Here is an 18,017-nt window from a genome sequence, read left to right on the forward strand (position 1 = left end):
TTTAATTCTATTTAGATTTCTGTAATTACATTTGCATGAAATTTGTTTAAAGGATGGGATATGTGTAATGAACGACACTAGCAGAGCTCTATTGCTAGTGCAATAAGTGAATATATGAAGGGGTCTGGTTACAAGGCATAATTCAAAGAGACTGTATAAATTACCTCTCTCTAAAGGAAAAAAAAACCCAAAAAACAAAAAACAACCAACAAACCAAAAAATAAGTTTTCATAACTCAGTTTGAAGAATTAAGACTACTTCCAAGGTGGACTGACCATGTGGAAAAGTGTCCTCAAATCTCTTTCAGAAAGATGATAACAGAATAGCTCACAAAGCCAGAAAGTTTAGAACAAATCAGTAACTTGAAACCTGTGAAAGCTAATTAAAATCTTAGCCCCTGCTTAACATACTATGCTGGTGGTGTGTGTGCCTGCTGTGTTGACACCTTGGACCTTGCCATCGATTACATTCCAAATAGGTCTGACCTAGGTGCTCTTTAGAAAGGAATTGTTTAAAAATATCTCCAACAGCCTTCTACTTACATTATTACATTATTTGTAGTGATTTTTTAAAGCCCATTTTTTTTGCAACCCAAGGCCTGCTAGTGATTGTTTAGTTTCCTTTCATTTATATTGAAAAATTTAATATTAGGTAGCAAATTAAAATGCTTCTTTAATTTTGGATTGTTTCAGAACATAGTCATACCTGCTGCCAATTAGAGTGTTATTAATGCTCATTCAGTCTGTTCATATTGCAAAGAAAATTATAAAACTGAGCCCTAATTGCCAGTGTCCTAATGAGCACAGCTGTGTCACAAGGCCAAAAGGTTCCTGAAACAATCCAAAGCCCAGACCTTAGATGGCAAAATAGGATAATAATATCTTTTTCCTCTTTCTGCTCATGCAGGGAGAGACATGAAAGTTGAATTCTTCCTCTTTTGGTTCAAGGAGCTCTGGTTTTGTCCATTTACTAGGAATTACCTCAATCACAAAAAGTCTTATCACTGCAGATATTCACATAGCATGAATGATCTTAAAAACAAAAATTATAAAAGTGAGGAGATAAAATAAATAATGGCATTACAAAGTAGTGATTCCTCCCTCCTAATCTTTTTTAACCTGTTTCAATTTCCAAACTGATCAGAAAACACAAAAAATGAGCATAATAAGATGGCTTGACAAGATGGATGGATAGTTAAAATTTTCACAAGGTCCATTGGAAGATTTTATGATAAAACTTTAGTTTGTGACTGAAGCTAGGGTCCTAAATCCATAGCCAGAGAATTATATTTAAATGGTCTGATTATCTCGATTACTGCAAGCCCCACAAATATGTAGGTCAAATTCAAGATACTTTTTAATATATTTCAATGCTTAAAATAATATTATAGGATAGTAAATTCAGATGGATAAGGTATGAATATTTTGTCTACATACACCTAGATATTAGTGTCAGCTTTCTTTATTAGTATGTTCTTCCATTGAGAGACAAAACCTGCTGTCACAAGACACATTAAAGTTTAGGATGTTGTATCATACAAGGTAAGTATGTAACTTCTGGCACTGATAAAGTCAGATTATTTCCCCACATATCACAAACAATAACCCAATCAGGTTTCTTATATAAGAATCATAAAGATATACGTGTTAAGAATATTGTTATTACTCAAAATCGGAAATTAGGTCTGTAAGAAAAAAATAAATGAATGTGAAAAAGAGCCAGATAAGGTGGAAACAAATAAAAACTCCAAAAAAAAAAACAAAACACACACTAAGAATCAGAAGTTTGCTTATGGAATAATAGAAGATAAGAACCAACACTGTGAAGAAAAAAGTATAGAAGTTCTTAGAGGGAAATACTATCAAAGTTGAGAAAAGGGTTTAAGACTAAAGAAATCAAACAGGACAGGTATTATTGTATGCTTGAATAATCTATTTTTATGGATGCCATGGAGCTTATTAAACACTTCAAGGGAAAACATCCCCTACACCTAAATGGAAAAAAAAAATCTGTCAGTATCAAAAGGAGGATTAAAGTTTCACTGATGACTACTGGGCTTCTGTCATTGATTTGCAAAAGACAAAGGTCAGGTGCTTGTTTAAACACATGTGAATGTACCTATTCACTAAAAAAGTCAATCATCTTGATGGTTAAAGTCAATATCAAAAGCCTTTGACAACAACTGTTCAGAAGCATAAAGATTTTCTTAAATTTGCAACTTCACCAAGATTGCTTATTCTATGCATGAACTGAAGGTCTGAAATAAATTGTTTCTTTATAAAATTAAATTATATTACATACTGCTGATATCTCTGGTAATATGGGTGATATTAACAGCATATTTCTTTCATTACAATTATTGATATTATTAGCAGTTACAGATTGACTATAGATAAAAAAAGATTTTCCTCTAGACCTAAAGAAAATCTTCTGGAAGTTCTGAGGCCTCAAAACCTCATTGCATTTAATAAAATAATGCTAGCATCGCTAGAAAGCAAATTTTGCTTCAATAACAGCCTTGAAACTATATAAAGAAACAAAACCACATATCTGGCTTTAGTTCAGTGTTTACCTCACACAAATGCCTTTGCTTCACTGTGCCATTATCCAACAGCAGCGTACGCCATTACTGGAACACAAGCTCTGATTCCACTAATGGTATTGCTTAAAGAACATATTAAGATGCTGGTGTTTTTATTCAGGAGATATCCATACATCTTGCACAAGTAATTACATTACCAGTAATCCTTTTAAAAGGCTCTCTTTGCTCAGTTGCTTTGCCAATAGCCCTTGGCTTGGTTACACGACAATGGCACTCACTCAGAGCGCATGAATTGATAACAGATGAACCAGCTAATACACTGGTGCTCTCTGATCACTCACAAATCATAGAACCCCGACCCATCAAAGAAACAAACATGCTTTACAAAGCCCCAGATAGTTTTGTTTTGTTTATGGCTGAAAACAGCAAAGAAAGCTGAATATATCACGTCCTTTTACACATTTTGCGAAGAACATCAATTACCAGGAAACAGAGCCACTAACTTTTTAAGGAGTGTTGGCTTTCACAATGATATAAAAAAAATCAGTCTCTAACTGCAGGACAAGCATCTCTTTCATGAAGGAAAGAAGCACCAATATGAAGGTATGGACTACAAGGCATATAATGAAATACTCTAATCACACCAACAGATTCAGACTAAGAAATTTTGCTAAATATTCAAGCACTGCCTGAATTAAATCTGAAGACTATTTTCCATTCTGTGAATTATTTTGAATTCATTAATGAATAAAAATTGTTAACCTCAATACTCACCTTTCACTTTTCTACTGTAGAGTCTACTTCTTGTTCCTAAGATAGTGATTAAAAATAGCAACTGTCATTGTATCTGTCAGTCAGTGTATACATAGATGATGCAGGAGGCAGTATGCAGAAGTGTTTTAGAATCATCAAGCAGCAGTACACAGAAAGGCAGAGAATAAATTAAACCAAAAAATAAGCCTCAGGCTGATGTGTTTGAACTTCACTGCAAACATTCTTCATACATATTTAATTGCTCCATTGAGACTGTGACTGTTCTGGAGATGTTCCAGGCATTATTTCCATTCCATTAGTACACTTGCAGTCTGTGTACTCCTTAACCCAAAATGATTGATTCTATAAATGTCTTCCCACTTACTGACCTGAACACTAATTGAGGTTGTGTATAGATTAAAAGACAGTGTATGCTTTTTGAAACCAGCCAACATATACTGTAGTCACTGAAAAATCTTGTGGCACAAGAAGAAAGTGGTGCTCTTAACTGAAGACATCAGTATGTGGTTTCACAGAAATGTTTCAGGTGGGAAGAGTTGGAAATCGTATAATAGGTTGACAAACTTTGCTAAACAACGTTTAATACAGAAGCTTAATTCTAAGTCCAACCTTTCTGAAACATAAACCAATCATTCTTTGAAATACTATTATCACCTACCAGATGCTTTTGCCTGTGCTTGCACCTTTTTAATTAATTTGGTTTGGGATAAAGTATAAATTTTTTATTATTCCATAAAAATAAAACTTAAGGATTCAGATAATTTTATCAGTTCAGATACACAAAAGAGGAAAAGCTGAATGTTTTTAAAACACCTTAATTAAAACTAAGATAATGTTGTACTCTACAAATTATTCTACTATGAACCAAAACTTTTCCTGTTCAAATTATTAAAGTTAAACATAACTACAGTATATCAGCTAAAATTTTGAGTAAGCCATCCTGAGGAAGCAATCCTCAAGATCTCCACAAGTACTGCCCTGATTCTGGATTAACCTTGAGGTGCTGGAGTATGCATATTCAAAGAAGGACAACAAAACCTATGAAAGGTCTGGAGCACAAGTCCATATCACAAGTATATGGAACAGCTGAGAGAAATGTGGTTGTTTAGCCTGGAGAAAAGGAGAACTTTTTCAGGGGAGACCTTACTGTCCTCTACAACTGCCTAACAGGAGGCTGAGGACAGGTGGGGTCAGTCTCTTGTAACCAGTGATGTAAGATGTGATATTAGATGTAAGAATGTCAAATTGTGCCAGGAGAGGTTTAGATTGGCTATTGGGATAAGTTTCCCCACTGAAAGAGTTCTCAAGCATTGGAACCAGCTGCCCAGGGAAGTGCTTGGAGGTATTTAAAAGACATGTAGATGTGGCACTTAGGGACAAGGTTTAGTGGTGAACATGGTAGTGCTGGGTTAACAGATGGGCTTGAAGGTCCTTTCCAATCTAAATGATTCTATAATCAACCTGAAAGCTACAGACAGTCTTAAATCCTTAGCATTTAAGACATTACAATATCAGTTGTGTCACATTTTGAAAGAAAAAATGCCTTATAATAGGGGTATGCTCATGCAGCTTGGTCAAGCCTAATCAGATATTGAAATTATACTTGGGAAGCACTAATACTCATATTATATTTTATCTATAATTTTTACAAACATGAGTATGTTAGAATTTATGTGACAGAATACTAAAGAGAAGCTCAGACAAGAAATCTGGACCTGTCTTTGCGAGAAGTTTCATCCTGAGAAATAATGCATTAAAAATTACATTGCCAGTGCTGTCTTCCTCCAGACCCTCCAGATCAAATTTATTCAATTTAAAACTGATTGTTTCCCACTTAAATTCCATCTCTCAACTCAGTATATCATTTAAAAGTCAAATAAGATATTTCCAGCTTGTTTACTGTCATTGAAAACATGCATCACTCTATTTCCTTCCCAAGACCTATGCTTCCCGTGCTATGCCAACTGGCCTTGAATATTTCAATAGATGAGGTCAGGTCAAAGCATGCAAATAACTGGAAGCTGAGCATGTGTTCTGGTCCATTTTTTTACTGGCACACCACTTCTGTGAGCAGCAAATATATGTTTATAGTCAAGGGATTCAGCACATTTCTGTGCCACGTTTCTTTTTAAAATTAGACTTCCAGGCAGTAACCTCCATGGGGCAGAGTTCACTTCTGGGCTGTGCAATGCTGGCACAATGGAGGTCCCCTGTAAGAGCATTTACAACAGCAGTTTGTTTTTAAACCATGGTCACAGGTGTGTGTTTATACAAAACGAATTTTCTAAAAGTTATAAAATTATTGTTTTATTTTATAGTAGGGATCACAGAAGCAGAATGGTTTGGGTTGAAAGGGAATTTAAAGATATTCTTTTTCCAACTCCCCTGACAGCACCTTTCACTATATCAGGTTGCTCAGAGCATTGTCAAACCTGGCCTTGAACACTTCCAGGGCTAAGACATCCACATGTTCTCTGGGACAATCTCTTCCAGTGCTCCACCACCATCACAGGAAAGAATTTCTTCCTTACATCTGGTCTAAACCTATCCTCTTCTCATTTAAAGCCATTCCCCCTCATCCTATCTTGACACCTCTTTGTAAAAAGTTCCTCTCCATCTTTCTTGTCAGCCCGTTAAGTCATTGCAAAGCTGTGATAAGGTCTCCCTGGAACTCTTTCCTCTTCAAGCTGAACAACTCCAGCTCTCTCAGCCTAACTTCATAGAAGAAGTGCTTTAAAAAAAAATCAAACTAACCCATCTAAATGAAAAGTATGAATGAAAAAGGAGCTTGCACTGAAGCTAACAAAAGTGCACACTCTCAAAGAGGTTTGTTCAGAACTGGGACAAAACTGTATCTAGTATTTTTAAAATAAGAAATTACTTACTTTTTTATTATTTTAAGCATAGCATTGAATAAATTAAAACTGCCATAGCAAGTCACAAAAGTGAAATGAAAACCTCCTTCATTCTAATGTAATAATTTGATAATTTCCTGGTCCTTGCCTTTTCCTTCTCAATTGTAAGATAGTCTTTAAGAAATGAAATGAAATGAAATGAAATTCAATTTTTTTCAATTTTCAATTTTTTTACACATCTGGTAGCATGTGTAAAAAAGAAATGGGGAAGCAGCAAACAAGAGTACAACAGCAAAAAGAAGGAAACAAAGCTTTGAAAAATATGAACCTTTCTCAAGGCTGAATAAGTTGTTTTCCAATTGTTTTCACTGGCTTTGCTTTACCCCTTGGCCATCACAAACAAGGGCTGATGCCCTTTTCACTGAAATCCAGAAATATTTACTCTTTGTCTGCATGAGAAGCAGCACTGTGCTGACCAATGCACCAACACAATCAGTAATACAAAGCAAACAGCAGTAAACTGGAGTCAAGGTGGTTTTGATTGAAGGAGTAGATCAATCATTTCAGTAGATAAAGAATCTGAAAAGATGGAAAATGTCAAGTATTGTATTAAAAGTATTGTTTACTGAAGCTCTTTGATTAGTCAGTATCACAAAATCACCCTGTTCATCAGGATAACTTCCTGCTAGACAAAACATGCTCAAATATGCATGGTCTGAAATTTAACTGGCGGCTGGTTTTGTAAAGGCTTAACTGCTAACATGATTTTTAGTGTTAAAAGAAGAAAAATCTAGCAAAGATGCTAAAGTATCAAAACGTACATAATGAAAACAAGAGCCCTGCAGGGCACCTTTTGTTAACAACCTTTTGTTGGGATTTCATTGAAAATTTAATCTACGCTTTGTTTTAGGCCTTGCTTTTTCCACAGTCACAATTGCAGTCAGACAACATGCAATTATCTGAAATAAAAATATAGCCACAATATTCTCATTATGGTACCCAGCCTAAAAAGATACGAATTTGAATGCCTTGATTAAGATAGCTGTCAGCAGATGCGTTTAATTTTACAGCCATACCAATTTTTTCAAAGTAGAAAAGCAAGTAAGAAACAAAAGAAAGGCTCCTTACATCTAAATTGAGGTTTTATACATGGACTAAATAAGTTTATATACATTCATATTTATAACTGTTTTAAGCACATCCTAAAAAGATAGTTTTAATTAAGTTTGCTTTTGTATTGAAAAGGGTTCATTCTGAAAATGGTCATGGAGTGTAAGAATCTGAATGGGGATAGAATGGGATAGAGGATGAAGTTGGCAGCACTCAAATAATAACCTCTCGCTCCAACTTTAAGTCCAGTCTTTACAAAAGACAGAGTACTATAATTCCTTTCTTAGGCCTAAATTTGGCTTTGAATATACCAAGGTATTTGAATTGAATTTGAATACCAAGGTATTTTTTCCTCCTTTTAAGGCATCTCAGGTTAGAATTTACAACCACATTCTGATCATGTGCAGCACTTTGAATCTCAAGATGTGATTTCACTGGAACCATTATAAATCTGTGGCTGTTAGCCTGTTTGCATCAGAAAACAGGTGGAGAGTTTCACTAATTGTATTTGAAAAATTGATGCCCAAAACACAACAGAAGTCACATCATGAAGAACTATCAGGAAATCAAGAGGAATAAAACTTTTAAAATCAGATACTCAATGCCATATCTTTCTGAAAACTGCAGAAGATTAATAACCTCATCCAAAGTTTCCCCAGGAAGACTGATTTCAGTTCCCACTGTTAAAATCCCATTGATATTGGTGGAACAGTTTCACTGTGCTAGTGTGTTCAGTTACACATGAAATCCACTGGTCTTAAAAACAGAATTTCTAAGCTGACCCTCACTGGGTACAAATCAGTTTCAGAATTGCTTCTTCAGAAAGCCAAACAACATTTAACATGATAATGCGTAAATACTCAGTATTTACAGAAAATACAGGAACACTGATTTTATCATTAAGGGAAGATTGGTGCCTGACAGTTTCAGTGGTCTACTATGATGGCATTACAGCATTGGTGGGTAAGGAAAGAGCAACTGGCGTCATCTACCTGGAATTGTACAAAGCATTTAACATTGTACTGCATGACAGCCTTCCTTCAAACTACAGAGAGATGAGGATTTGATGGATAGACCAGTGGGTGGATTGGCTGGATGACACTCAAGGAGTTGTGATCAGTCACTTGTGATGGGTTATGATCCCAGGCGTTGGAAGTGGGGCGGGCTTTGTGTCACATCTGTGTTGATGACTTGGACAGCAGCATCAAGTGCACCTCAGCAAGGTTGCCAACACCAAACTATGTGGTAGAATCAACATGCTGGAGGGAAGGGGACCTTCACAGGATTAAGGGGTGGGTCTGTGCAAATTCATGAAGTTCCAGAAAGCCAAGTGCAAGGCCCTGCACCCGGGTCAGCTTAATCCCAAGCACAAGTACAGGATGGGCTGGATTACTTTCTCCCCTTGGCAGAAGAGCCCTGGGGAGAAAAACTTGCAGGTGTTGATGGAAAAGAAGCTTAATGTGACCTGTCAATGGGCATTTGCAGCCCAGAAAGCCAAACATGCCCTGAGCTTCAGCAAAAGCAGCATGGGCAACTCTGAGACCCCCCAAAAGAAGGACACAGACATGTTGGGGAGAATCCAAAGGAGGAATAAAAAGGTGATCAGAGGGTTGGAGCACCTTTCCTATGAAGAGAGGCTGAGAGAGGTTGGGTTGTTCAAAACAGAGAAGAGAAGGCTCCAGGGAGACTTACTGCAGCCTAACAGAACCTAAAGGGGGCTACGAGAGAGGTGGAGAGGGACTTTGCACAAGGACATGTGGTGATAGGACAAGGAGGAATGGCTTTAAACTGAAAGAGGGCAAGTTTAGATTACATATAGGGAAGAAATCCTTTCCTGTAAGAGTGGTGAGGCACTGGAACAGGTTGTCCAGAGCAGTTGTGGATGCCCCATCCTTGGAAGTGTTCAAGGCCAGCTTGAATGGGGCTTTTGGAAAACTGGTGTAGTGCAAGGCATTGGCAGAGGGGCTGGAATGAGATAATCTTTAAATTCCCTTCCAACCTATGCCACTCTACAATTCTAGGAGAAAGATGAGTCAGAAGTTAAGCTAAGTACATCAGCAAATTCTAAGGTACAAATTTAAACAGGCCATTAGGGAGAAATATAATTTTTTAAAAATACTCCAGCATTCCAGGAAGGCAAATAATTTCATTACTTTAATCATCACATTTATTTTAGAAAACTGTATTGATTTTTGGCACCCAGCCATGACAAAGTCTATGAACTCTGGCTGTGAGCATGAGCAGCTGAAACACTCACTTTCTGATCTCCATTGAACTTTTTGGGCTTTCAGAGTTCACATCTTGCACAAAACCACTGGCTGACGCTGCAGCTTCTGTATGTACCAGGTCTTTGGTGTGATGGATTCTTTACAGTTTTCCCAAAGAAATGAGTTTCAGTTGAACTGACCGTTTTAGGCTATGATTTTGCCAGGCTTCTGCACACTGCAGAAAGAATGCAAGACTGAATTTCTACATTGATAGTCTGAAATGTTTCCTTTTGTTGTAAGAATAATACTCCACGATATGCAAGCTGATGTAATTGCAAGACTTGGAACTTCTATCTTGGAGTGGCTATCTAAATTATCTGACTATATATTTTTATTTTTATATTATATATTTCTTTATCTATAGCACTTTTGTCTGACTATATGATCATGTAATGTGTATTACATGACAGCTACACTCATCCTGATTTTGGGGTGGACCAAGAATGAGGCCTAGGCTAGCTGTAAATGCTGAAGATAGAAATCAAAGTCTAATAACAAACAAAGGAAGGGGTAAAGAGCTCAAGCAGAAAGTGGGCAATGATATAACCACAATCACATCACTGATTTTGCTCTTCTAGAAAATCTTCCAGTACCTGAGTGGGAGAAGAGGTGTCTCCTGCTCAGCAAGAATTCTGCAGAAAGTGGAGAGAAGGTGCTAGAAAAGAACTTGCTCCAACTATGGTTGAACAAAGAACTGCAACAGCCCATTCAGAGAAAAGAACTTTTTGGAATTTCACAAGGAAAATTTTTATCAAAGAATAAGAGCTTTTCAGGTTTTGGCATAGAATGTGATTTTATGAAACTATCGTCATTTGGCAGTACTGTTATTACTGAAACATTGGAGACACTGCACTTTAAGTTTTATTAAAGTGATACATTGGATGAAATATGTTTAGTAATTGTTCATGATATACCTCTTTCTCAGTAATAGAGATGGAATAAAATGTACTTTTAGACTTTTAGAAAGAGGTGAACATGAACTGCCACATCCATCCAATTACGAAGACTATACTTAGGAATCTAGCAATTATGTAGGAATAAAAACAGGGTTTTTTCCTAGCAGGCTATCAACTACTGAATTGCAAGTATCTACCAAATATAACTCAAAAAACTTAAACAGGATGAGGAACTGAAAAGATATGGTATAAAATAAATACATACTACAGTGGTTCAGAGAATTTAAACCCAAATTAAAGGTGAAATTTATGTCTGTGGGCCCAGTCCAAAATCCCATTGCAGCTAATGGATAACGCTTTTCTCTCTTCAGTATAATTATCTTTCAGCCACATTGGTCAGTGAATATTTTTTTAAAGCCCAGGACATGAAATGTTTCCACATTAGCCCTTAACAGGGAAATGGTGAAAGTGCAGGGGTGTTGGGAGCTCCCTTTCCTCCCCTTTGCTGCCCTCTCAAGTGTGCGGTTGGGTGTGTGGATGTAGATGGGCACGTGTGGCCTACTTCATGCAAGAGGAAAGCTGCCACAATATACTCACTCTCCTCCTCTGCCTCCTGCTCTTATTCTTGCCAATACAGATAAGAAGCCACATCTGTTTTTGTTTGACTTTTAGGAGTCTCCATTAGAAAAAAACAGGATGAGACTGCTTTATGTAACTTGAATGAGACAAATAAAGAACTTAATCTTCAAGCTAAAGAGATCTCACAATTTTTGTTTGTTGCTTGGGTTTTAAAGTTGGTTGTTTTTTTTTTTTTAATCTCAGAGTTCAGATCTCCCTAAACTTAATTACATCTCTCTCAAATGCTTTGCCTTGAGAAGAAAAGTGAGATGAAGAGTGATTTGTCTCACTATTCTTCCTATCACAACTAGGGTGTGGGAAAACGCATGACACAGCCCTTCCAGCAGAGACGGGCAAGGCAAGCCACAGATTTCTTTCTTGGTAGCAGAGACAGATAGGAGACTTCCACCTGCATGCCCTCCCATATGCATACCTTTTCTGTGCTCATACATAAATAATGTCATGCAAAGCACCCTCCCCTCGTGCAGTGCATTAGCAGTCTGGGCAGAACACGCTCCATGCAGCCACATGGGAGCCTGGCAGTGACTGCAGTCCCTGAGATGCTCCTAGGAAAGCCAGGGAAAGGTTGAGGCAGACCATAATGTTAGATCAGCAAATGCAACGTGGGAAGCCACCCTCCCCACAGCTGACCTAAGGCCCCAGGTCATCCTGACCCTTTCCTTTGGCAAACACTGCAGCATTTTGGGCTATTGATGTGCTGGAGGAAGGGAAGAAGGGAAGAAGGGAAGGAGGGAAGGAGGGAAGAAGGGAAGGGGAAGGGCAGACATGTTCTGCAGGGACTGAGTGACATTTCCAGCCCTTTCCTTTTGCAAACAATGCAGCATTTTGGGCTACTGCTGTGCTGGAGGAAGGGAAAAGGGAAGAAGGGAAGGGCAGACATGTTCCTCTGTGGACTGAATGACACTTCCAGCTGACAGCAGTACCCACTGGGGAGAGCAGGTTGGTGGGAGAGCCCTGAATTGCTGATACAATAGTTTTCATGCACTGAGGAGAGCTGGCATCTGAGAACATGGTCCAAAAATTGTATCTGACTCATGTGGTTGCCAAGCCTCAGCCATTCTGGTGAGTTTTTTCCATACTAGAATTGTAAAAGCACTTGGTTATCCTAGTGGAAAAGTTTTCCTTGGGACATGACCCAGAGAATTTTTACAGGACCAAACACAGATATGAATAAAAACTTTCCTGCGAATATTTCTGATAATACAATATTTTTGTATTTTTTCACTGTTTTCAAATATTCAAGATAATAAATAATGAAAACTAAAAATAGGCAGCAATCTTAAACAACTCTCATTTACATGAAAGAAAGTTCACCATTATGTATTATAATGAATTATTTTCAACATTTTTTCATGCTAACAAATTGTCATTTCACAGCATAACTTAATAATGATACCCAGGATTAAATAAATGCTCTCAAAAATCTTTTAGTCATTTCTTGAAAAATTATAATCGTACAACTTGACAGCCAGACTAAATGTAACAATCACTATTCATGGACAGTTTTATCCTGACAGAATAGATTTAACAATGCCAGACAAGTTTAGTAGTCAGATCACTCAATATAAATAATCTATGGAGTACCTTATTGAAATTTTTGTATTGAGATAAAAAGGAAACCATAGGAAACCTATGTATTATCTTGCTTATCCAAACTGATATTATTCACTTGGGTTATAGTATAAGATTTACTGTGAGCAATAATATTGAAAAATATTTGTATATTCTTTTATACTATTTATGCTATTTACCAGGAAATCTGCCTTACCTTTTGGATGATTCTAGGTTTCTGTTCAGTAGTTGGTACCTTATACCAAGATAAATTACTTAAATATGAAAGAATTAATAGATAAATTTAAAAGCCTTCAAACCAGGGAGAGAATACTGTATGTGTATCCAAATGCACATATATCATAGATACAATTATTTCATTGTTTCATGCAGTTTTATTTGTGGGAATGTATCCCAAAAACTTTTATTCAAACTTAATGAAAGGTTTGTTTTGTTTCAGTTAGTACAGAACTTAAATTGACTGAGCTATAATGTGTAGTTAGTTTTTCTCAATTAAGCCTATTGTGAGAAGAATTAATGTGTTTAGAAGCCATCTTTAGAACATTCATATATGTGAAAAGAACATACTTTTCCAGTATAAACTTATCATCTTGATTGTGAAAACATACAATATGGAAATAAAATTTATCAAACTAAACATAAGCATACGTGCAAACTAAACATAAACATAGGTGCATAATAGAAAATCTCTTATAGAAACTGCTTTTATTTCTTTGTAGGTGATGTGGCTATCTAGCTCATAAGGAAGCTTTCTCTAGTTCCAGGGTACAAAATATTGTCCAGTTGAGAATACTAACCTAAGCTATGTTTGACACAATCCAGTATAAACATATGTACATAAATTAGAACTCTCTAGTAATTCGGCAAAATTATTTTTAATAAAAACTTCTAAACCTATATTACTAGCTTGATTTGTTACATTAAAATACTGTGATTCTTAACACACATTTCTGAGCATGAATAGCTGTATTTTTTTATTAAAGAAAGCTAGTGGGAGCTTATGGAAATACATACTAATATAAGAATATTTAGTTTGCAAAGTCAAACAGCAAACATAGAGAATCAAAAATTCACAGCTATCTGTATTACTTTATTTCTTTTCCCTGTTGGTATCTGTTTTGCATTATTTCAGACAAGAATCCTGTGTCAAAGGACAATTGCCTTTATTGCACCAATAAAGACTGATCATTGTATACACATACAGTGAATATCTAGCCAGGGACATCACAGAAGTGGATTCCAGCCTGGAACTTGCATATTCAAAATTTCCGTTTGTGTATATTGTTCCATCACCCTGTCTGCAATCAAGATCCAGCTGCACAATCCACACTTATCTCTACAATCTCCCATTTTGATAATCTACCTTTGAATATCAATTTTCTGTTACCTGCTTACACAGACCTCAGAAGCTCTTTTCCTCTATTCCCATAAACTGGTTTCTTTTTGACTGTGCTCTGGTTTTTGGCTAAAAGTTCACATTCTTTATGCTTTGCTCATTATAAACCCTCCATACTGTGCTAGGAAAATTTTGCGGGCAATTGATATTGGAGCAGTTTGTCAAAATAGAGTATTCAGGTCTTGCCTCTATTGAGCAAACTGTGCACACAGCCCAGAGATGTCCTTAGGATTTGATTCCAGCTACTACAGTCAGTTCCCCCCAGGACGTGGCAGGTGAGTGCAGCAGACACTGTAAGGAGGAGCCAGTGATTCCAGGCACAGGGCCGGCAGAGGTAAGCCAGGCCTGGCGGCAGAGGCTGTGTGCTTGGGCAGTGGCTGTACAGCCCGAGCACACACTGGGCACGGCTGTGGCTGCCCCTGACAGCACCACCAGCTGCATGGCTGGGGGCAGCTCACTTCTGGGCAGATGTGCAGGGGACACCTTTAGTGTAGGTTGGGCTCATTAAATGGTTGGAGAAAAATAAATAAATTATTTGCAAAACAATCAGTCCTCTCAAATTCTACTTCGGCCCCTGCCTCATCTAATATAAAACATCAAGTATGGTTCTATATTGTCTTACTTATTTATCTTACCATTAGCTACAGCTGTTGACTTGTCATCAGTCTTGTCTAAGATTTTTTTTTTTACTTTATTCAACAAACTTATTTTTGTTCCTTTCAAATGCCAGCCCTCTCTTGCCATATATAATTTGTCTCTCCCGAATCAGCCAAGTTATCAACATATCAAAAAAAATCAGCTTGTTTCAAGTAATGTTTATAATTTTGCAATACTGATGGTGATGACAGAGTACTGGAGACAGTGGTCTGTAGAGAAATTCATCTGACTGCAGGAGGTGCAGATATTTAACTCCTTGTGTGTATCTTTCTTTTGTGACCCACAAACAGGTCTGCACTTCGTAGTAATTCCATCAGTGTTCAAGATGCTTCATTGCTACCTAGAAGTCCTCTTGACAACACACTTCATTACACAAAGCTGTCTCAGAAGGCTGCAATTAGCTATGAGCAGAGCTGGAAACAACCAAAATGGGGACCTTTATGAAAAAAAAAAAAAACAACCTCTGACTTCCAAAAAAGTTGAAGGCACTTCAAAGAACTCCTTAGTGATGGACTACACAAAGGCAAATAGCAAATGATCATTCTTTAACTAGATGAGCTGTTTGTGGAAGCATTACATTGTGAATAAATTCAGAAGTCAGCCAGAATCCTCAGGAGCAACCAACAAGCGGCTGCTGACAATGCTTCCAGAGAATGATTTAAAACAGATGATAAGATAAATCAAAACCTTTGTGAAGTAGTTGCATTGGAGAGCTGAAAACATTTACAAATGAGAAACAAAGCAGACACAAATTAGCTATCATAAATAAATGGATGGTGCATTAACCACCTTTACAATCCATCCATCTTTGGTACATTTACAGAAGTTTTCTAATTTTGCAAAGTAAACACAAAAATAAAAAAGACACTAGCAGAAAAACAAGTCAAGTTCGTATCTAAGGTTTTCATATCATCAACCACTTTAGACTGTACATCATGTATCTATACTAGGAATAATAAAAATAAGTTCACAGTGTTGCAGTAGTTCTACTAAGCAGGTGTGCTACTAGAAAATGTCCCGAATAAATGGATTTTTTGACCTACCAGTGTCACAGACATATTTTCATAGAAATCCTTTCTTTGGGATTTGTTCATCTTCTGGGAAGCTGAGGCCCCAGAAAGAGAATGTAAACAACGATTATCAGCTGCTGTGGAATGCAATAGGGTGCACCTAGTGCCATAGTGATTGGCTCATGTTCCATGTGTACAATTAAGGGCCAATCACAGGGCAAGCTCTCTGGAACACAGTGACAGAGAACTCTCTTGTTTTTAGAATCTATTCTTAGCTTAGCAAGCCTCTGCAACTTCTCTCTTTATTCCTTTTAGTATAGCAATAATGTATTATATATCATATATCAATAAATCCAGCCTTCTGATCATGAACCAAGATTCTCGTCTCTCTCTCACCCTGAAGACCTCATCAGGTCGCTGTAATATACCAGTATCTGTTTAGGACACACTGTTGAGGATCCTTCATTTAGGACATTTCAGAAATGAGGCTATACACATCACATTGCTTAAGCAACAATAAAGTAAATACAAAAACCCCATGTTACCATGCTTAATATCATCACTCCTTTATTTTTCCTATCTGCAGGAGAAAACAAAAAAATTACTGATGTCTAATTTGCACTATATAAATAATTTTTACAGAATATAAACTATCATCCAGGCTATTTTATTTCACTGCTTAAAGCTAAAAATAAAAGCATCTATGTCGCCCCTTAGGTTTTGAGCATACCCTTTTGTATGAGGTTCTTGCATGAAAACCCTTTCTTTTTTTATTTATGTCTATATTGAACTTTTAGTAGGATTTGTCTCTGACTATTTTTAGAAATAAAATACAGATTTTTAACATTTCAGAGTAGAAGAAAATTGCTTGCAATAATATTTAAGTAATTTTAATACGGTTTTATTGGTCTCCCAGTCTGGCATATAAATTTGAAAACTATCATGTCACCTTGCTTTTTAATCCTTTTTTCTCATTTTTCCAGTCTTTTCATGTAATTAAGTTTTTTTCTTAAATCTTAACTAATCTCCTTTTCAGCCTTTCAGACAAAGCTTTCCTTCAGACAAGGGTGAAAAAAATCAATGATGTTTTAGACAGGGCTTTTTGCTCAGATGACATTGTAATCATTGGCTGCCCACTTGGCACCTGTCTGTGAATTTTTTGATACATCTGCTTTACCTTTTGCCCATCCCTGCACAGAGACAGAATCTTCCTCTGCACGTTCTGCAATGATGACAAGGAGCTGCTTGAATCCCCCTACCAATCCCCCTACCCCATCTATAATTCAAGTATTCAGTCGCATTATTTTTTTCACCTACTTTTCTTAGATCACTCTTTCATGCATTTTTCAAATTATTAACTTGATCTTTAAATTCTGTCACGTCACTAATATTTATGATGTATATAAATAATGAATACTACTTCAAACATTAAATAGCATAACTCCTCAGCCTTATCAATGTAGCAGAAAATTATTATTTTATTCATAACTTTCACTGCACATTGCTGAGATGATTTCTAAATGTTAGCACACTTAGTCTTACTAGTTTTCTTAATTGCACTCAGTAAAAAACTTTGTCAAAACCCTTGGGAAAATCCAAATAAATTATACCAAGCATTTTTCCTTCAACCATTACTTGAATGACATGTGCATACAGTTCTAACAGATCTGAGAAGGTTTTCTTTCAGCAGAGATTCCCTGGCTTCCTTTAGCAGAAATTAATCTAAAGTTTCGCTCCTAATTCCATTATTGAAATATAATGATCTATAATATATACTCATATATTCAATCTATTTAGCTAAAACTGAACTCAGACTTACAGGCTAGTAGGATATTAATAGTTTGCTGGAAAAAAAAAGGCAGAAAAAGCAAAACAATATCCAAATTTTAATATTCAATTTTTCAATAGGCATTAAGTGCTAATAAAATTTGCATCAGCTCAACCCCTTCAGTTCCTTATAAGCTTTGTGTGCAGCCAATCAGCCATCAGATTCTGCTTTCCTTTCAAATGTCTCTTACTATTTCTTTTATTGCCTCAACGTAATAAAATAGCTAATTTTTACTCTTTTAAAGTGCAATATAGCTAACTGCATTTTTTGTAGGAGACTTCACATAAACAAATCTTTCAGCTTCTTTGTAAGAGTTCTTTTGACATCTGTTCTTTTAAAAACAGCAGGTCTGATGACATTTTCATGAGTTTTTCTGGTTCTGATATAATTGAAAAAATCTTTGCTATTTCTTATCTCTTCAGCTATAAGGTCTTCAGACTACTTCTTAGAATATATATTCTCCATCTTCCA

General features: G+C 36.5%; 1 protein-coding gene across 4 annotated transcripts in view; it reads right to left on the reverse strand.

Moving 5' to 3' along the window:
- Positions 1–18,017, reverse strand: part of TMEM117 (transmembrane protein 117) — a 187,887-nt gene that overhangs the window by 56,129 nt on the left and 113,741 nt on the right. The window lies entirely within an intron of this gene.

This window comes from Zonotrichia albicollis, chromosome 4 (assembly GCF_047830755.1).
Source record: "Zonotrichia albicollis isolate bZonAlb1 chromosome 4, bZonAlb1.hap1, whole genome shotgun sequence".
NCBI lineage: Eukaryota > Metazoa > Chordata > Aves > Passeriformes > Passerellidae > Zonotrichia > Zonotrichia albicollis.